This window comes from Carettochelys insculpta, chromosome 8, assembly GCF_033958435.1.
Source record: "Carettochelys insculpta isolate YL-2023 chromosome 8, ASM3395843v1, whole genome shotgun sequence".
Classification (NCBI taxonomy): domain Eukaryota; kingdom Metazoa; phylum Chordata; order Testudines; family Carettochelyidae; genus Carettochelys; species Carettochelys insculpta.
The window spans coordinates 46,631,893-46,654,268 of NC_134144.1; the positions used below are offsets into that span (position 1 = coordinate 46,631,893).

The 22,376-nt window shown below is 42.3% G+C and overlaps 1 protein-coding gene across 7 annotated transcripts in view; it reads right to left on the reverse strand.

The window, feature by feature from the left end:
- KCNJ3 (potassium inwardly rectifying channel subfamily J member 3) overlaps positions 1 to 22,376 on the reverse strand; it is a 178,755-nt gene that overhangs the window by 31,542 nt on the left and 124,837 nt on the right. For 3 of the 7 annotated variants that reach the window (XR_012646389.1, XR_012646390.1, XR_012646391.1), the window contains exon 3: positions 2,756 to 2,851. The exons of 3 other annotated variants lie outside the window; for them this stretch is intronic. The gene's annotated coding sequence lies outside the window, so the exon portion shown is untranslated. Of the gene's footprint in view, positions 1 to 2,500; positions 2,527 to 2,755; positions 2,852 to 22,376 lie in introns of those variants that run through there. One more of the 7 variants, XR_012646392.1, reaches the window with a different exon arrangement.

The window sequence follows — 22,376 nt, forward strand, 5'->3', positions numbered from 1 at the left end:
GGATAGATGAACCCAATCCCTTTTCTGTTTAGAGTAGGCCCCCGAGTTATGAGAGGGTTGCGTTCCCATGTATCCTCGCATAATTTGAATGTTGTGCAAGTCGGGGAGTGGCTTTTTCCCCTGGCAGAACGCACATTCTGCAGCTGGGGAAGCAGCAGGAACACCTGGAGCTACTTTTGGAAGGTAAGTCCTGGGGCTGGCATGGAGGGGGCAGCTGGGGAGGGTTAAGCCTGGGGGTCAGTTGAGGCTGTGGGAAGGGACAGAGGGGTTAAGCCCGGGGTGGGTTAGGGCTGCAGGGAGGGCAGGAGGGCGTGGAGCTGACCTGGAGCCATGCTCAGGTGGTGAGCCAGGCCACAGAGCGGGTTGAACTGGGGCTGCGGGGGGATTGCAATGGGGCGGGAGCATTGAGCTTGAGCCAGGCTGGGGTGGTGAGCCAGGCTGGGGTAGGGTTGAACAGAGTCCAGGCAAGGGGTGAGCGAGGGCCAGTAGCATGGGGGGTGAGCTGGAGCCACGCGTGGGGGCGGGGGGTTGAACCCAGGCTGCATGGGGCCGGGGGGAGTGGGATTTTGCGTTGCGCTTAACTCGCATTCATGTGATTTAAGCGCAACTTGAAATTGCGCATTTTGAGGGTTTAGTGTACTATAAAACAAAACCGCAGGTAAGCAATTCACGTTAACCCGGATATTCTGCTTTCCTTGGAGGCTACATCCATGTCTGAGCTTCATAAACCAGCCCGCATGTTTTGCGCTTACTAGATTAATTAAGGCAAAGTATTAATTTCTCAGTTATATAAGGAGCATGTTAGCTGCATTCACTACTATGCTGCAGTCTGTTGCTGCTACTAAACATAATTTATATCATGCAATATGCACAGTTGTTCTAAGCCTCATATAGCTTCAGATGTGCTCATAACATTTAAAAATGAAGACGAAAACAGTGCAGGAGCTCCCTTTTCATTCACCTTGTTTCCATCTACTATTATGTTTGCTAAAATCATTGTCAGCAATTTGCTATGCATAACAAAAGCGAGGAATTATGTATTGTGATACTCAGTCTATAAGCAGGAAAACAATATACAGCCTTTTTATGTTGTCTTACTTCAAAGGGGTGTGCATTTCATAATATTTTTAAAATTATACAAGGAGTTTTATATGTAATCTTCCTGCATACTCAGTCCCTGTACCATTCTCAAGGAAAGAGACAAAATAAAAGGAATTACTATGAAGAATAAGACAACAGGAGTAATTCATAAAGAACAAAGATTTAAGTGGAAGGTCTAAAAACTTGAAACAACCCCCTCCTTTGCGACTAGCTGATGTTTTACGCACAGTTAAAGGGGCAGTGGTAATGGAAAGGCTCACAAAATGTGCAAGACTACCCACAGATTAAACATAAAAGATCTGTCTACTCCACAGAAGAGCACCAATTACAAAATAAATGCTCCATCATGCTATGCAAAGTTCCAACACATAATCAGGTTTCCTGCATTGAAGATCATAGTGGTTAATCTGAAGAAAGATTACACAACATGCAAGTGTAACAAATGGTAAGAGAGGAAGCACTGAGGGAAAGGAGGACAATGGTAACGAGAAGATGCTATTTCACAACTTGATAGATCTAAATAATTTCAATGGCCTGTCCCAGACTTGAATGAATAAGTCAGCTATCCCCATTGTCACTCAACTTAGACATCACTGGTTGGCTGATTTCTTACAAAAGCAGAAGTAAATCTTTGGAAGAGCAGAGCTGAAGGACTGAGAAAGTGGTCCTATGTGCCAGAAACCTTGTACCCAAGGTGGGCATTATGAATGTAAAAGGCATCAAAGGTAAAAACACCAAGTCATTTTACGAGAAGCTGAGAAACACGTGAACAAGTCTGGCATCTGTGGTAGACTGGTGGCATAAAGGCAACTCACTAAGGCTATGTCTAGATTACAGCCATTTGTTGACAGAACTTTTGATTGGAAGATATCTTCCAACAAAACTTCTGTTTACAGACCGTGGCCAAATTGCCAAGTGGATCGCAACAGTGATCCACTTTGTCGACAGAGAGTGGTCAGGCAGTCCAGCCACTCCCTCAACAAAACAGCCAACTGGAAGCACAGCAGACAGGGCTGTTAAATTGAGGCTGCCCACCTTCAGCCTGGTACACTTTGTTAAATGTATCAGCTTGCTGTGCTTTCATTTTCGTTGAGTGTCCTGGAAGCCCTTTCTGTTGACAGATGTGTTATGCCTCATGGGGAGCAGCATAAGACTGTCAACAAAAGTGCTATGTTCTGTCAATTTACTGTCGACAGAACCCCTTGGGAATCTGTCGACAAAACCCTTTGGTGTAGACACAGACAAAGAGACAAGAGTAGGTAAGAGAGAAGTAGAAGTAGAGATGGAGAGGAGAGCTGAGGGCATCAAGCTTTATAAAAATTCTATAATTTAAAACAAACCATCAAGGATTCAGAGGCTGCGTTGATACGGTTAGGGTGATAGAAATTCTTGACAGTGTTTCTGCATGGAGTAAATTGCAGATATCTGGGAATCAGAACAGCAATTAATTAATTAGTACAGGAATTAAGATAGAAGGGGCATGTCTAGATAAGAATATTCGTGATCTACGTTTTTGCACCATACTTACTTAAGCATATTTGAGCACTTTACAGAAGCACCCACTGAAACAGTTGTAGAGTGGACAAATCTCCTCCCTATTCCACCCTCTTTTTTCTGTCCATCAGCCTCTCTCCTCTCACCACTGTTCACTCACCTTTCTTCTAAGTTCTTCATTGCTGCTTTCATTGTTCTACGCAATACTTGGGGTAAAGTGCAGCTCATCAGTGGCCCATGGACTACAATGTCCGAACTAAAGAATTAAGAAAAATGGGATGAACTTAAAGGGATATTTTGGATGAATATCCAATCTATGAGACTGTCAAACATTTTTCAAAGGAAGCAGTATGTAAAACTGCTGGTGACACTTAAAACTTAATGGTGAAAGCACTGAACTGTATTGCAAATCATCCCAGATAGTACACAGATAAACCTAATGCATAGCTCATTTTGCTCTCTAATTGGTTTGACAAGTCCTCTTCACAATAGGAGTAAATAAATGTGCTACGTGCTTTGTGGGTAGGAGTGGGGAGGTGCAGGTCTCTTTCATAGATCACCAAGCTTCCATCACAGGGACATGTGAAGCTACAAGTAGATCCACTGGCCCTGGCCATACCCCAAATTTCTCTCAAATAGGGTGCAGAGAGGTGCTACAAAGCTTTGTTCTGCTACACAAACATAGGGGCCATATACTGTATACTCACCACACTGCCTGCAGCTGAACCACACTGGTTCCATTGCATTACAGATCTTCTGGGACCTGTTTGGGATGGAACATTTGGGCCTCATAATCAGGAATCCTTCTGTCTAGGATGACTGTCCTTCATGTGTTGTCCATTTTAGTTATTAGTGGGGCCTCTGATGTCTGACCATGCTTATCGAGAGCTGCAGACTATACCACAATACAGATGTGTGTTTGAGAAGGGTGGGTGAGTGTGGGGTTTTGCTTCAAGTCATATTATTTTCTGTCACTTCTGTTTTTACGTTATATGTAGCAGCATCTGATTCTCAAAACACTGAGTTCCCCACCTCAAAAGTTCCTCCAGTGCTGTTGGTCCGGTGTTACACATTTGCACAAGTTAATGTCAATGTTGCACTTCCTCATAGTGGTTTTGGGGGCATCCCTGGAATGTTTTTCTATCCTCGTGTGGCATATTTGAGAATGGGAGACTTGTTTTTCGCAATCTGGAACCGGGCATCTGGTACATGGCCTGCCCAATGCCTCAACACTTCTAAGAGGACACTGATGTTAGTGCATAGTAACAAAGAGGAAGCCATGCTAGTCTATACACTATCAAAACAAAAAGCAGTCAAGTAGCACTTTAAAGACTAGCAAAATGGTTTATTAGGTGAGCTTTTGTGGGACAGACCCACTTCTTCAGACCATAGCCAGACCAGAACAGACTCAATATTTAAGGCACAGAGAACCACAAACAGTAAGCAAGGAGGACAAATCAGAAAAAGATAATCAAGGTGAGCAAATCAGCGAGTGGAGGGGTGGGAATATTGAGTCTGTTCTGGTCTGGCTATGGTCTGAAGAAGTGGGTCTGTACCGCGAAAGCTCACCTAATAAACCATTTTGCTAGTCTTTAAAGTGCTACTTGATTGCTTTTTGTTTTGATATTAGTGCATGTATCATTCAATTCAGACAATGTTAGATATACAATATTGATGATACTTCTCCAGCATCCTAAGACATTGTCTGCATGTTGTTCCAATTTCAGCCCTATACAGCAGGGTAAGAATCACAACAGCTATATAGAGCATGAGCTTGGTTTTGATTCTGCTGTTATAATCTTCAAACTCTCTCTTTCTCACACAGCAAAATTTTGGCTTGCATATTTCAGCCAGTACTGGAGTTCTTCATTATTACCAGCTCTCTGTGAGAGAAGGCTTCTATTATAGGGAACATTCTCTACTAGTTATTGTGGATCTGTATAGCTTGTTGGTACTGGGAACTGTGTATCAGGAACTTGCTGATAGAGAAACTTTGCCTTTTTGATGTTTAACTGTCAGTCCCATTTTCTGATATGCTTCAACAAAGACCCTGAGGACCACCTGAAGTTTACTGCTGAGTGAGTACAAACTACAGCACGATCAGAATATTGAAGCTGGATGACTCAGGTCAGCAACGTTTCGATTCTGAATCAGAAGTGGCCAACGTTGAACAGCTTGCCTCCCATTCATTAAATCAGTGCACTCCTACCAGGATCTTGTCAGGGATCAAACAGAGCATCCCAGCAGAGGTGCCTGGGACATGACAGCCCTGCTTGAGGCCTGTTTGACCCTTAAAAGGAACTGCAGTACATCTATTACAGAGGATCAGCACTTGTGTGTCATCAAGAAAAAGATGAAAAATCATGACACATTTCAGTGGACATCCATACTTCAGAAGGATTTTCCACAACACTTTCCTGTTAATGGAGCCAAAGGTTAAATGTGTTGTTCTCTACAGTTCTCCTGCAGCTGAGAAGCAGTGAAGGTCATTAGTGCCTCTGTATATCCTAATCCCACAATCAGATTCAGAAAAATGTCTTTGGCAAGAAGGCGGCAATGCTTCAGGAGCAGTCTTGCAAGGATCTTTCCTGCATTTGCTCTATAATTGCCACAAGATTTGGGCCTATGCCATAGTTGTAAAAAGGGTGTTTGTTTGTGTGCTGGTACCATGGGATTAGCTGGGGGGTGGTGAAGGGAAGCTGAACGAGTAGAAGCTCAGTTGAAAGATTTTAAATTCATTATTTATTGCAAGTTAATATAGAACAACACTGAACTTGCAGGCTTGCTCTTCATTATTCAATGTCCGTAAGATCTCTGTGTCAATGAGATTCTCCACTTTCTCCTGAAATCCTCTAAAAATCCAATTGCTGCAATATTGTTTGTCTAGAATTCATATTTGACCCACAGAAGCACCACTGATCTTGAAATATTTTCTGCACTGAATTAAATCTAAATTTAATGCTATGGTGACTAATTACGACTTTGGGGGACTGAATGCCTTATGAAACTTTAGGATGAAGCACAAACAACAGCTAAACATGGCAAACTATAGCAGTTTCCAGATTATCAGAAAAAAATTGATTTTAACTGCAGTGATTGGATCATATTTTAATTCTGCTTCTTCCCATGAATCAGTTTATCATGTCTGCTGCTTATGTGGCACAATGCCTCACGGGGCTTTCTGTCTGAGAGAGAAAACCTTATAAATTCCCTTTGGAATTTAAATGTTCAGCATGCTGCTCATAGACAGCCTTAGCCTAATCACGGTTTATTAATGTATTAATGAAATATACAAAATGCTCCAATAATTTAGTTTTCTGCCATCTTTTAAGTGTATAAAGTGTAAAAAAGAGAGAGAGACAGCTCATTAAGAAATAAAATCCATAATTCAGATTACTAACATTGAAACATCACAATCTGCTGCTATACATTTTTATTTCCCATGATGCTGCATACCAACCTGATCCTTTCATTTTGCTGCTCAATTCAGATGCTTTATTTGTGATCTAATACTATGAATACATCCCTAGCTAATTCAAACTGCAGTGTTTTCTCAGGAACCTTCACTTCTTAAAAGAACAAAATAAAACACAGAAATGACAGCCAAAATACTTTTATTAAGTACATTACTATCCTTTTAGGACTATTTTTAAACACTCACTAAATATAGCTTTTATTCTGTGGGATCTTGAAGATTGATGGTTATGATCCTTACTAGGGAAGTAACTATTGCTGTTTAATAGTAACAATTACTATTTAGTAAGTTTTTAATAGATGCACAGAATGTTTGTTAGTATTAGTCAAAAAGTCCCAGTGAAGACTTTAATACTGTCCCTATGAAAGACAAACCCAGGACTGGTTACTACCATCAGTGTTACCCTCACTTGCCACATAATCATCAATTGTAAAAGACTTCTGTTTTCAGGACTGGCACTTTTCAGCAGCAGGTTCCTCACTTCTAACAACACAGGGCCATTGTGATGGGGTTCTGGGGTCCCCCAATCTCTGCACCCTGTCCGCAGGCAGGAGAGTCTTTTACTCAGCAGGAAAACAGCAGGTTTATTAGCCGACAGGACACAGCATTGTACAGAGGAGTCAGTACAGCAGGCAGAGACAGCCAGTCCCATCCATGTTGGCCAGAGCTGGGGCCTTGCCCCCTTTTTTGTCTCTCTCTCTCTCTCTCCCCAGCCCAGACTAACTGCTTTTAACTCCCAGTTCCAATTTAAACCCCTTAGGCTCCACCTCCTCCTTTGTCTGCAGTACAAAGGTGTTACCTGGTCGTCAGGGTTACCCTCAGCAGGAGCCCCACACCCTCTGTGACACACACACACACACACACACACACACACACACACACACACAGGTATTCCCCACTCCATCACAGCCATACTCTCATAACTGGTGTAAACTGGAATAGCTTCTTTGGCATCAATGGAGCTACACCAGTTTATGCTACCTGAGGACATGTCCCATCATTCCTCCTCTATACAATGTATTAAGAAAAACATTTTGTTTTGAGGGTCATTTATTGACTCTTCTGATTCACCCCTCACCTTCTGTGTGTACAGTTAAGTGGAGGTTGAAGGTCAAGACTACTTCAAGCCTATATATGATCAGACATATCTTCAGGCCCATTTGTCGCATTACAGGTTTTTCATTATTTCCCTCTGTCATGGGGTTGATATATCATGCTACCTTCAGGGGAGAGAGGCATGTGGCACTCTAAACCCTGTACCTGGGCTCAACACCATGGGCATCAGCACTCAAGTGTTCTAACCACTGTAGCATGGTCTAGTGACCTAAGTCAACAGCAAAGCCCTCTTATCAAGGCAGCACAGCCTGGTGGCCAGAGTCACTAGCAACATGTGTGGGGTGTTGATGGCCAGGATCTGGGGGATCAAACCCATTCTCTCTACCAGGTCCAAACCCAGAGGCCTGTTGATGGCAGGGCTGCCTCCCACCAGCTCGGTGGGGTTCCAATGAAAACATGCTGACTTTGCCTCTGGCATGACAACCTTTCCATGCAAAACTCCCCTGGGTTACTTCCTATCTGGTTCTCTGGAGTCCTCAGTCTCTCCCTCTCAGTAGCATCCTGAGCTAGTGTCAATGGTAGCCTACAACTGGATGGCACTGGCAACCTGATGTGCAGGCAATCCTCTTTCAGGAGCTAGCACAGCACCTCCTTGCCCATCAGCAGCCAGCCCAGGTGAGCTATTCTGCAACCCTTTATACCTGGCATGTGCAGCAGGGTGTTGGGGGAAGAGTGGCGCCTCCTCAGGTAGACGTGAAGGAGTTATCTTTTCTATTCCGCTGTGGGGTTGACAGCCTTGTCTCATCATCCTATCAGTATGTTTCTCCAATGAGTGGCAACACCAGTGTGAAAAGTAGTTAATGGATAGAACAAGAGGCAATGGACTTAAACTGCAGTAAGGGAGGTTTAGGTTGGATATGGGGAAAAAGTTTGTAACTGTCAGGGTGGCCAAACAGTGGAATAAATTGCCAAGGGAGGTTGTGGAATCTCCATCGCTGGAGATATTTAAGAACAGGTTAAATAGATACCTAGCAGGGATAGTTAAACAGTACTTAGTCCTGTCATTGGGCCAGGGGGGGTAGACTCGATGGCCTCTCAAGGGCCCTTCCAGTCCTATGATTCTGATCCAAAAAGATTCGTATCATGGATCTCTCAGGGAGAGGGACCTTAGTTTTTTCCTGCTATTACCAACAGACACTCTGTGCAAAAATAAAACAGCAGACAACTACAATAAACCCTTTATGTTACAGAACCCGATTTAGGAGACTTCAGGAACAACAGATGTCTGCCAGCCCTCCTGTTGTTCCCAAAGCCTGCTTAATCATGCCCTGTAAAAGCCCAAACCCCTCCTTTACCCCCTCCACACAAAATAAGGGACTTACAAGTGCACCACAGCTGAACCCTCCATGGAGGCCTGGACTGCCACAGGAGAAGCCACATGTTCCTCCCACCAGGGGTGGGACGCATACATGGGCAGATGGCACTCACGTGTGCCCCACCCCGATGGGAGGAACGTGTGGCAGCTCCAGCAGTGGCGGCGGCTCTTCCAACTGCATGCAGCAGGAAAACTCCAGCCGTGTGCCAGTGGGCTCCCAGTGCCAGTGGGAAAGCTCTGTACATGGCAGGGGTTGCCAAGCCATGCACCAGCAGGGTCCCAGCTGCAGTGGCAGGGTTGGCATCTCTGGCTGCTGTGGCGGAGTTGGCAACTCTAGCTGCGGCTCATCCAGCAGCAGCACCTCCTTTAGTGAGTCTCAGACATTGGGGAAGCCTGCCAGGGTGGTGGGGTGGGGGTAGTAAATCCTCAATTTAATGGCCTTTTGGCTTTAACGGACACCTCCCCCCACAATAAGTCTGTTAATAGAGGGTTTACTGTAATTCAGAAGCTAATAGAGCGGATGAGAGAAAAAAAGGAACATGGAGTGAAAAAAGAACAGCGAGAAGATCTATCTATATGCTCAAGATCTGGAAGGAGGCACTATCCATTATACCCATATGCCGGCTTAAAAGGCAGGAGTGATAAGCAATGCTTTCTTACACAATTTTTATTTTAACTAATAACCATTGAGGAGACTCTGAAATTGCTGTCCTATGATATGGAGAGCTTTATTTTTCATATACCATTTCACATACCACTCTGAAAAAAAAAATCTCTGAAATATCTATTCTCTTACTTTCCCTATATTTTAAAATCATGGTATTTTAAATGCTAATGACATATAGCTGGCACTGTCCAAATAATAATTGTCTGACACATCCCTGGCACTGGCATGATGTGGTGTGTGAGATGCACATTTCAAATCCCTTCTTTTGACTGACAAACACATGCTATTAAAAAAAAATCTCACAAAGCTGCAACATATGGCTACTTTGGAGAGCTCAGACATTAGTGAATAAATTCAGCTTCCTGACAGATTTACCAGCAGCATTTATCCCTTTGTTATTTTCCAATCATTTAATGGAGGTATCATTAAGAGTAATTATATGGAGACTAAGAGAAGTTATAAATTATTTCTCTCTATAATTCAATGGTATTACATAGCATAATATTTTCTCTCAAGGAAGAGTCACTTAGCCCTTCTCTTACTTGCCATCCAGCCAATTTGTTCTTATTTATAATAGAACTAGAACTTCCAAAGAATCGTCACATGTACAGAACAGAATTAATGATACAGTATCTTTTGCCACTTCTACATACACATAATACAGGTGGACCATCTCTAGTCCATCATTGGGACTGCTAAACCTGCAAATTTCCTGAACCACAGGAGGGCAATATTGTCTACCACTTACTAACACTTCCACTGCTTACTGGTCTCTTAGAAGACAAATTACAGCTAAATAACAGCACTGAACCTGAGAGCCAGGACTGGTGGCTATAAACACATTTTATGGCTGTGTCTACACTGAGTCCTAGTGTGGACAGTTTGATGCCATAAGCAGTCTCAAAAATGCAAAATGATGGTTCATTTGCATAGTCACATGCCTAAGTGCATATTCATGAGATGAATTTCCATAATCACCGCATAAATCAAATAGCATAGACCTGGTCTACACTGCTTGCTTTCCTGCTGTGAAAAATGCAAATAAGCCTCATGACTTTGTGCCCTAACCATGTGAATATGCAAATAAGCTGCCATTTCGCATTTTTGAGCATGCTTATTTGCATTAAACTGTCCACACTAGGGCTCAGTGTAGACACAGTCTATGAGACCTGAGCAAACTTGGCTACCCCCATGATAAGCAGTCAACTGGCTAACTAAAATCATGCTGAATCATGGACATTGCTGGACCAGAGAGTGCTAGACCAGAGGGATTCAACCTGTATGAAGCTTACTCTCTTTAAGCTATGTCATATTCAATCACAAAAGAAATCCCAAGGAAAAAAAGGAATTAAAAAAAAAAATCATGTTTCACACCTGGGCAGATTGTGTTCACTTACTTCACTTAGAAATGTACTTATAAGGAGAACTCAACAACAGCAAGGCATTAAGCTTGTATTATGTGTGTTGCACTGTTTTTGCTGCAGTAAGGATTCATGTATTAGCTATTTATTTTAATACATGACACCTATGACTCAAGGGTTTGCACCAATACTAATGCCAAAATAAAGCCAAACACAATTATGAAAGTCAATTAAGGGAAAATAAAATATTTGATTCTCTGACCTGTACCTCTTGTCAATGGCAATGATTCTGTGGCTGCACAGTTATTTATAGCACGTACTATGGCCAAAGTGTGATCAGAAGGGATACATAAACTCCAATCTTTCTCCTTCCACTAAAAAAAAAAAAATCACAGGCCTTTCAATGTGTAAAAAAAGACGACTTTCCATTAACTGCAGTGGTCGTAGTTTGTACAGTTATACAGGGCCTGGCCCATACAAAAGATACTGAAACAACTGAGAGTGTTGCTGTCTCATACTTTATTGCCTTGTTAACACAGTATCTTGGCATTTATTGTATGTAGCCTCAAAAAATGCAATCCTGTGAGATGAGAAGGAAAAGGGAGAACATGGAGTTGAGAGATTAGGAGGAAGACACATCATCTATTTATCCATTTTGCAGATGAAAAACTGACACTCATTGGCCATGCCTACACTAGCCCAAAACTTTGAAATGGCCATGCCAAATGGCCATTTCTAAGTTTACTAATGAAGTGCTGAAATACATATTCAGCACCTCGGTAGCATGCCAGCAGCCGTGGCACTTCAAAATTGCCATGGCTCGCCGCCACGCGGCTCATCCAGACAGTGCTCCTTTTTGAAAGGATCCCGTCAACTTCGAAATCCCCTTATTCCTAACAGCAGATAGGAATAAGGGGATTTTGAAGTTGCTGGGGTCCTTTTGAAAAGGAGCCCCGTCTGGACAAACCATGGCAATTTCGAAGTGCTGTGGCTGCCAATGTGCTAATGAGTCGCTGAACATGTATTTCAGCGCTTCATTAGTAAACTTTGAAATGGCCATTTCGAAGTTTTGGGCTAGTGTAGATGTAGCTATTGAGAGTTAGGGCATGCACAACACTGGATTTAAAAACCCACAACTGGCCTATCTTACCTACAGGGCTGAAAAATTGCCTTGAGAACATCTGGGCTTGGGCTGGACCCTGAACACTGAGGGACTCTACCTTGGAAGGTTCCAGAACTCAGACTACAATCTGAGCACCTACACAACAATTTTTCAGCCCTGGAACCTGAGCCCCATGAGCTGAGTCAGTCATGGCTGTGCCACAGGGCTTTTAGCCCTGGTGTACATGTCACCTAAGCGATTTTTTCTAATTCACACAGGAAGTTCATAGCAGAGCAGAGAACAAGGCCTGGGTTATATGGGAGGTCAGACTAGATGATCACATGGGTAATTTTGACCTATGAATCTATTAAAATCCCATGCTACAGTAAACTTTCATATCCTGCAGCCCTGGGACTGGGAGGTTGCCTGATAGTCAAATATTCTGGAGAATAGAGAAGTGTACCTAGCAATGCATAACACTAAAGAAAAACAAGATTAGATAGGAAGAAACTAAGAAAATGTATTGAGAGTACCTTCTCAACAGCAGTATTGTACACTGTAAACTTACACTGTATCTGCTGTATTTATTTGTATTTAATTTCACTATATGGTAATTATGGAAAACAAAACTGAAATTTACTTATGGTTAAAATGCTGATTAGTTGAGAGTTCTGGATGTTAGAATACTGGACATGAAAGAGTTTATGGTACTACTGCAACCTCCAGACCAGACCTCACATTCTATTTGAGTAATGAACAGACAACTAATGAATATCCTACATAATGCAGGACTGTTATCTAATAATAAAGCTGGCAAAGGATTGGCCACCGAATTCTGAAATAAATGCTAGAGTTTTAAAAGACAAATTTGCTTGAGAAATTTTAGGAGTGTGAACATCTTTAAAATATGAAATTTTCTTTGGGGTTGGTTCCAAGGAAATGAATGGGGTTTACACTGTGTAGTTACAGGAGGGCTTTAATCCATTGCTGTAGCTATTACACTCTTCCAAGGGTCAGTAACTCTTTCATCAACCTAGTGGTGTCTACACCTGGAGCTAGGGCAGCTTAACTACATCACCCATGAGTGTGACATCTCCACACCTCAGTGGTGTGGCTAGGCTGACTTCAGTTTTAAGCACAGACTGGGCTTGAATATTACAGTGTCAAATTTGGAGAACTGAAGTCAAACCCAGGACTAGGTGAAAAGTAATTTAAATGTAAGTTTGACTATTTTAATCTAGCTTGTATATAAACACCACCACCAAGTGTCAATGGTTTATCATTACTGGGTAGTCTTTACTCAAAAGTGGCACCAGATAAGAATGGGCAGGGAATGAATGCTACAAACCAAGACTGTGGAACACTGGTAAGACAATAGCTTCTCGATTCCTTTCTCCCTTGCTACCCCACATGTGATTGATCTTCAGTACACCCTAGTCTTAGTGGATCTACTTATTGGCTTTGGTGTTTTGAAATGGGTATTTGCTGTTTGATAGCAACTGCTGTACCCAGGGTACTTCTAAGATATATTTTCACTTTTTCAGATGGCATCAAAGGTGCAGTCAAGTCTTATGCCAAATCAAAACAAATTGCAAAAGACACCAATGTGTTAGGCAGCCCAGCTTACCCATGTGACCTTGGGTCACTGCTTCTTGCTGCTTCCATTGTTTCATGAATCATGGAGAATGAGAGATGCAATTGTCAGATACCTGCAGAGGTGCAGGTAAATATGGAAGTAAGGGCCTGCCAAGAATTAACCCTGATGGATTGGATCCCACTCACTGGCTGGTATTGACTAACCCTTGTACTTCACTGACAGCTTCAAAGATAGTGGTGGGGGGAGAGCATTTCCTATATATGCACCCCTTCTTGCACTGTCACCAAACACACATTCACTGTAAAGAAGGATGGTCTCCAGGAGTTCACCTTCTTTATATCCACTAGCAATGTTACTCAGCTGTCTCAATCTGCACCCAGTCAGAAACACAAACAGCTCCACAGAGAAGCATTCAGCAGTTCCAGCACACAAATCAGCCCAGCAAAACAGCTCATGTCACCGTATCCTCCTTTTCCCAGAGAGACATAGACAGTGTCCCCAGTCAACGAATTATTTCCCATGGCCCAGTTCTCTCTCTCTGATCCCTCTCCACACACACATCTAATGAAAGATGTGTGATTCTGCAAGGGTGATAAACTTCCTTGTACAGTATTATGGTGAGGAGAGTGCTCTTGACCCGACCTGTCTTCCTCCTACATCACCCCCACAAAAAGAGTTTGTTTTGTATAGCCAGTATTGTTTCAAACCTCCTTGAGAAGAACAAGGAGAGACAGAGACCCAGCTGATTCAAATGCACTAAAGGGAAGAAAAGATGAAGCAGTGTTTCACCATTCTTCCTTCACAGACACTGACGCAGCAACTCAGGCTCACTCAGTATGATCCTCCCTTTGAGGGAGGTGTCAGTATTGATTCTGGATTTGCTCCTTTGCAGCTCCTTGTCACTAGTGTGTCTTGTTCTGAAACAAGCCCCGCTAATCTGAAAAAAACATCTGATGTGAATAAGGATAATTGAAGAAAAATACCACAAAATGTATGCCATTATACCATTCCTATAGGTGAAAATAAAATATAAAAAGCAACACGATGTATCCCAAGCATATAAATAGCACTAACAGTTCCACTTTCATCATAGAAGAGACAAAAATCTTTTTGATATGGACAAATCATTTTTGTCTCTTTACTTTAAAAGTAATTTCCTCTGTTCTTAGTCTTTTCAGAGAAGAGGAAAAAGAGATACTATTATATTCAATGCTTATTTTTGCTGAGAAGACCCCAGAAGCTTCACTTTTTTCAAAGACAGGATTTCTCTGTAGATTGTACCCCATCATAGTCACTATGGAAACTCCTCCCTTTCAACCTAAGAAACTCTTGGGGGAATGAATACAAATCTTCAAAGAAAACTTACTGGAAAGAAAAAAAAGATATTGCTCAGGGAAGGCATAAGAAAAATATACATTAGTTTGCTATAAGGACTGGATACATTCTTTGCAATAAAGTTTGAAATAATATTACGTTTGATACTGAAGCTTTCACTCTCATTGTGCAAAATAATGATTTGAATACTTTCAGAGCACCTACCCGCTGGATTTCAAGTCTTCAGTAAGGCCTGCTCCATTGCCTTGCTAAACCCAGGTTTGTACTACTACTTTTTACACCATTCTGAAAGGACTAACATGCACAGCTTACTTGGTTATGAAAAGCCTATGTAGTGAAACTCGCTGGACAAGGCTCTGTCTGAACAATGGGACTAGTTATAGTAATGAGCATAGCTGAATCCTAGTTGAATTCCACAAGTATTTTCCATCTGTTGCCAGACTAATGAGAAGGTGTTATAATACGGGGCATACATCCTTGTGATCGCAAAATACTGCTCTTTTTTAAAACATCTGCAGCTGCTCTTGAATTGTGCACAGTCTGCATTGGCTATGAAAGGCCATTACTATACCAGCAGCAAGCTTTGATTTAGCGTGAGCAGTTTTGAATTACCCTTGATCAATATCAGAATCTCTGGAGGGAATAGCTTAAATCACCATCTTAATTTGATATTGCAAGTGAACTCCCTTTTAACTTGAAGCCTCATACATCACTTGTTTTCTTAGACATCCCACAGGGAAGCTGGAGGAGAGTGCAGCTCTGTGCTTCATGTCCTTGTACTCTGTAACCACAGTTTTTATTCAGGACATTTATTTCGCCAAATTGTGCTCTGCAGATAATAGAGTTACTCTGGATTTACACGACTGAAGCTGAGAACAGAATAGGCCCCTTTACAGACTAGCAATGCAGCCAAAAATTCAGTACTATTCTGTGCTTTTCCAGATTTTTCCATCTGGAACATTTTTGACTGGAAAATATTGCTTCTGGTCAGTTAATTTATCAACAACTTTGAGCCAGATAAACACTTAATAGGGATTCTGCAATTATACATTCAGAAGGGGAAAACATTAATGTTTTTTTTAAAACTATGCACCAAAGAAATGGAACACTTTAATTCTGAGACAAGGAAAACAAAAATGAAAAACAGCACATTATATGTGAATAAATGGATTGTTTAGTAGTGTTATCTAACCACTCACTGGACCATTTGTTTCTGGGACAATTAAGTACATTTACTTTAATATGCAGCTCTTTGGTGGATTTAAAAAAATGCTAACGTGAAGAAGTATTTCACAGTGGGGATCACATTTCTGGAAATGACAAACCTTCTCCACTGATATATTGAAAACTGTGATTTGCTAGTACCATATAGTACTGTCAGGTTAGTGAAATTATAAATTTGCTTCTTAGTTGCTTTGTTCCAGAGTATGTTTTAAATGCAGGAATAAGGAAAATATGAACTCTTTTACTGGTACAGACACTGATTCTTTGTGAGGTTGAACAAGTTTGGATAAAGGGCAAAGAGAAGCTACTTGCAAAAGAGAGGCATAATAGTACTTCCTCAACGGACTGTTGTAGGGATTTAATTAGACAATGGTTTTAAAAAAACCAGAACATGAAAATCACTATCAAAGTGAGATTATTTTCTAGTAATATATAGTATTACTAGGTACACTAAACACTTTCATATCTGGCAGCCTTGGGACAGGGAGGTTCAAATACTCTGGCTAATAGAGAGGTATACCTAGCAATGCATACCACTAAAGGAAAACAATTTGAGATATTAAGAAACAAATCAAAATGTATACAGAATACTTTATTTACCAACAGTAGTACTGCACATTGTACTTATACTGTATTTATTTGTATTTACTTTCACTATACTGTACCTATGGAAAACGTAACTTAAATGTACTTATGGTTAAAATGCCATTTATTTGAGGCTTCTGGATGACACAATTCCAGATATGAAAGTGTCTGTACCTCTCTAATCCATAACCTTCTTGTCTGACAACATCCATAGTCTGACATGCTTTTAGTTAGATGGATTACCATTTATCATGGACGTGGCCAAGTTTCCTGTGGTAAGGAGGACACCAGTGACCCACTCCTCTCTGAAGTGGTGGGAACTGAAATTATTATTTATACCAACAAAGCCTCAAAAGTGGGCTAGTTGTCTCAGACTACAGCGAAGGAGTGGCCAATGTTTCTAGGTATTTACAAATTAATTTAAAACATAACAGATAACAAAACAGTAAGTAGATGCACAAGAGGAAGGAGAATCAACTTAAACTTGGCAAAGACTAAGTAAAAGCGTAACAAAAAATAAATGAGATATTCAAATTGGCAAGTGTTGGGTGGGCATGTGCGAAGGCAAGTTAACAGCTCTGAGGAGCATCTTAGAAAAGGTGATTCCTGGGGAAGCAGACACATGCAAGAATTGGAAGAAAAGAACAAACCGTGTACTGTGGTTAGCATTATTCTGATGGACTGAGCGGTCAGGGGTGGGAAGAATACTGTAGTGGAATTCACCCCTAGGCAGAGGATCTGCATGTATTCACCCCAGCAAATAATCCAAAAGATTGTTCCATTGTGATTTCCCCTTAAATTGTCAGATACTGCAAATACGAATTGGGTTACGTCCAACCTGCAGAAGGTATGTATTTTACAAAAAGTTTATCGAACTGAGGTTCAGGGAAGCAGATTACAAGGCTGACCAAGAATAAGATTGGACGACGAAATTTTGACTGCTGTAAGAACCCTGTATCAGTGTCTCTAAACCAGGGGTGTCTAACCTTTTTCTCTTCAGGAGCCACACAGTAATTTTTTTACATGTTCCGGGGGGGCCAAACACAAAATAACCCCAAACCACCACCGCCACCACCCGCTGTCCCCAGGCTAAAAACCCTCGCAGCCCCAAACCCCCTCAGCCCCCAGACTTAAACCCTTTGCAGCCCCAAACTGACCTCCCAACCCAGGATTAACTTACCCAGGAGCTCCATGTGCTGCCACCCACCACCCTGCTGCTCCTTCGCTGGGCCGTCTCCTCTTCACCACAGTTATGCGGCTCCACCCAGCCCTCCTACTTTGCCTATGAACATTGCAGCAGGGGCAGCTCCCAGCACCCTGCTGCGCTGAAAGAACAGGACTCAATTTAATCGGTTTAATGGCCAGATCCCTCCTGCCAGTTGTCAAACCAATTAAATTGATTTGTACGCCACCGTTTCTTAACCTTTTTCTTTTAATAAAGCACCTCTTTTTCAAAGAAAAAAGAGTAAGTACCCCTAATAACCACAAATTTCAGACAAGCAAAATCCCCAACACTCAGCCCCCTCCTCCACAGTCAGGCAGCCCCAGTCCTCCACTTTAACCCAATCCCTGCCCTCCTCTCCTCCAGAGCCAGGCACCCTAAGCTCCCCGCTTTAACCCAATCCTCCCTCCTCCAGAGCCCGCCCACCCCGGCTATAATCCAGTGCTGGTGACTAACTGGAACTGCCACCACCATTGCCACTACCATGTGTTTCTCCCTCCAAGTGCTAGGGAGAGATGTGTGTGAAGAGTGGCTCCAGCACACATACCCCCCGCTGCACTGTAGAGGAGCCAGAGGAGGAGTCAGGCAACAGAGGCAGGAGCTGCAAATGACACCTTAAGGAGCCATAAGCACCTCAGTACCACCCAGCCACCTTTTGAAAATGGAACAGACGCCAGCTCCAAGGGCTGGATAAAAAGTCTCCCTGGGCTGGATTCTGGCTGCTGGGCTGTGTGTTGGACACCCCTGCTCTAAACCTTTCCAGATTACTGTACACCTTTTAGAAGTCTACCTGGTCTTGCCTACTCTCATGTTTCACCTCATATAAAAGAACCCCTACTTTCTAACAGAATTAGACACAAAGAATATGAAAGTGTCCCAGCACGTTACTTCTCAAAAATTGCTTACTTTCTTATTTTTCCCCATATAACTATAGAATAGGTCAACTGTGAGATAAATATTGCTCTGCCTCCCCAATCAGGGAAAAGCTTCCAGCAGAATGTGTCACTGTGGTGCTGTTCCCCCAGTGGAGCGGGGGGGGGGAGCAGTAGTATGCCGAGCTACTTCCTTCTCCCCTTGCCAGGGTCCATATCAAAGGTGTTTCTAGATAAGGGACACCTGGACTATGGAGGTTACAGTGTATATAGAGCATTGTACTGATTTTGCTAGTGTTTTGTAGGTGGCGTGATATATAATTAGGCACATATCTAGATGAACTAATGTAGCCCCTAGAAGACTCCTGTGTACCCCAGGTGTACGCTCATCCCTGATTGAAAATCCCAGCCTAAATCATCCCATTCCAACTCTTGCTGAAGGAAGATGATGTTGTAAAACACCATTCAAGATGGAAGTCTAAAGACTAAGTCAAAGCCATGAGAATTGGCTGCTACTATTGGCACAGATGTGTACAAGTAGTATGTGTAACAAAGGAAGTGTATACGTTTAGGTGGGAGGGTGACACAATTGAGCTATGAAAGGGGGCTACAGCATGATAATATTTCTGTGGTTTCTGACAATAAATAACAATTTCAAAGACTTAATATACGCTGAGTCATTTTCAGCCTGCATTCCAAAATAATATGACAAGAATGTGTCTCTGCTGATGACAGGTGCAATTCGCTATTTACCATAACAACAGACCTAAGAGACATTTTAGAATCATACATTTACATGACTAGTAGACCAAAAACCTTCATAGTCATGTCAGAGTGAGCTCTTTTCCATTTTTACAATAGCTTTAAAATAGGAGACAAAAGGGGGAAAAAAAGCCAGATGGATTTCTCAGATATAGCACTAAGAAAGAAAACTTACATACCGTTCATTATTTGCATGTTTTGGCAGCAACTTTTCTATAAAACAAAACCTCCACCAACTTTGATTTATGTTTTATTCTTTTCCCCTACAGGATTTGTCTCCTTCTATATCTGCCATACCCACCCTCCCTGCATACAGGGAAAATAGGGCATAGCTAAGACCCCTGCAAAAACTGGCAAAATCGGCACACAGATTGCGTGAAGTACATGGGAGTCTGCAGCCTACAAATGGGACTTTTTACTGAGGGTGGTCCTGGATATCAGGGGACATCTCAGTCAGCATGGGTACGGCACACGCTGGGGCAAGGCACACAGAGGAAGCCATCCCTCAGGAAGGAACATACTGTTAACTGAAAAGAAGGGAAATGGCTTCCTTGGATGGGCGCAGTCCACGAGTAGAGCCAAACCCCAGGAAGGCATAAAAAAGGGGGTTTTAAATGCCTTCCCCAACTCACACTGGATAACAAAGCCAGGTGTAACAGCTTACTTAAGACCAGCTTTGCATGTGGTAGGCCATCTGACTAGACCTGCGTTTGAAGCAAAGGAGTAAGGGTTTCCTTTATTGCACATTGGCTGGTAGGGGAAGCGCAGCAAAACAAAATGCAGAAAGTCTTACCCAGCCAACTGCACGCCAGGCCCACTTATCTAGAGATAAATCAGAGAAAGGCTAGTATCTCTATTACCTGTTAGTAAACTGGCAGGATCAAGGGAGAGGATGGGTAGCTAGGAGAACTGAAGCATCCAAGATTACTGTGCATAAATTAAATGTTTGATCATTTCAATTTCACATATGTGGCAGCTACCTGCCTCCTAGTCATGGCCAAACCCAATTACATAAGGGAAAAATTAAGAGATGGAGGCTTTGATTGTTGGACAACGATTCCATGGAATAAGTTTTTCCTGTAGGTAGGAAGAGGTGCCAGACTGAAAATCAAGCAGCATTCACTGGATCTGTGATGAGACAGCAACATAAACCAATGGGAGCTACTTCCTGCCTCATTGATGGGGACTACCCACAAGAGTGGAGCCGGGGAAAGGGATACAAGTCAGGCAGGGGTACACATTGGTAATGAACAGGTCTTTAAGTCACTCAGATGGGTGGAATTTGAGAGTTGGTGCAAAGAACCCCACGAGGTACAGAAAGGTCTCCAGAAGCCAGATTCTTTATCAGCCAGTTTTGCCTTAATGCAAAATACCTAGTACATGGAACATTCACTTGTACAGAGGGGAACGACCAGGATGGATGTTAGTAGTGCACCGAACAACAAGGCTGCCCTTCCTGGCCGAAAAGCAGAGGCTCCCGTCCCACTGCAGGCATTACACCCTAGTACACCGGATTCCAGAACCATTCAAAGCTGACCCAACTGCCCCTCCTGCATGATGATCGTGGTGGATGGACGGCCAGGCCCCATTTGAGCATGTGGTATTGCAACATTGCTTAGCACTGTGCCTCTATGCACAATCTGTGCATGTGGCACAATCCTCAGAGTGAGGACACAGGACCAGCCATGCAAGACAGGAGTTGCTGCTGGGGGATGGTGTCATTCTCCAGGACTCTGTGGAAGGTGCCTCTTGTATACTGGGAAAGGGGGGAGACTGATCCCCTTATCAGTTCTACCATTAGCTCTCCTAGATATTTTAAGTAAATAAAACTTCATTTAAACTATATCCATTGTCTCCTGTCTTTCTTTTGGTGTGGCCAGTCAGTGTTTTCTCATACCATACTGATACGATCCCCAGTCAGCCCAAAGAGACTCTGCACCACATACTAGGGCTAAAATTGCCCCTCCCCATCTTCTCCACCAGCTGCACAGAACATGAAATCCACCATACTATAAGACCCACCTCCCACTCCTGCGAGAATCCAGAAAATAGAGGAATGGTAGCTCTTCTAGGCCTTGTCCACATGACAGAGATCGATTGATGCTGAAGCAATCAATCCACCAATCACTGATTTATTGCATCTGATGTAGAGACAATAAATTGATCTCTGTGCTCACTCCCATCAATTCTGGTACTCCATCTACACAAGAAGAGTAGCTGGCTTCAACAGGAGAACAGCTGCCCCAGCACCCCCATCAACCTTACCGCAAGCAAGATGCTGCGTAAGAGCAGTGGAAATATGTCAATTCATTTAATTTCTAGTGTCTATGCACTAGAAAAATGTATGTGTTAGGAGTCTATCAAACTAAATATGAAATTGAAGATCTGTAAGTATCGGCCTTCTGAGTTTGCATTTATTTCCAAGAGAGTTGGGGGGAAAGTCTTTGAAACTCTTAAGCAATTTCTCTGAAGTTAATAATAGAAGAGAAAATTACTTTTTGTTTCCATGCCCACCCAACCCTCACAAATCTGACTGAATTACAGGTTGCAGAGCTGACACCCTAACAAAGATGATCACGACTTAACTTCATCTAACGCAAACCGTCGCTTATACTGAAATGTAGACCCAACTATAGACTCATTTTGGACAATACCAATTATTACTGAAATATTTTACAAATTTCATCTACCTTTAGTCAATCCATGACATCCTACACGGACGAGCCCATAGAAAACCAGAAAGAACAGCAACGTACATTTTATTACATCATGACTTCAGATACAGATGAAAAGAAAATACTCTTCCACTAGTGCACCCTGTTTTAAATAAAGCATAACTTGCAAGAAAACACTGAAATCTGTCAAAAATGTGTAGAATTTTTATCATCACCTTTTCAAGCACATGTAATGGCATAGGGTAAGAGTTGCATTACTCGCCCGTCTGCTGTTCCTATTATATCTATTTTACTTATTTTAAACACAGATGGGCATCTTAAAAAGTAAATATTATAGTTCAGGAAGCCCTTCAGACACAATTTTTCCCACCTGAGGCATTCTTTTGACTGCTACATGCCACATCTCCTCAGTCACATAAGTGCATACCAGAACTTTACATATTTAATATAAAATGAAGATATCATAAAACTAA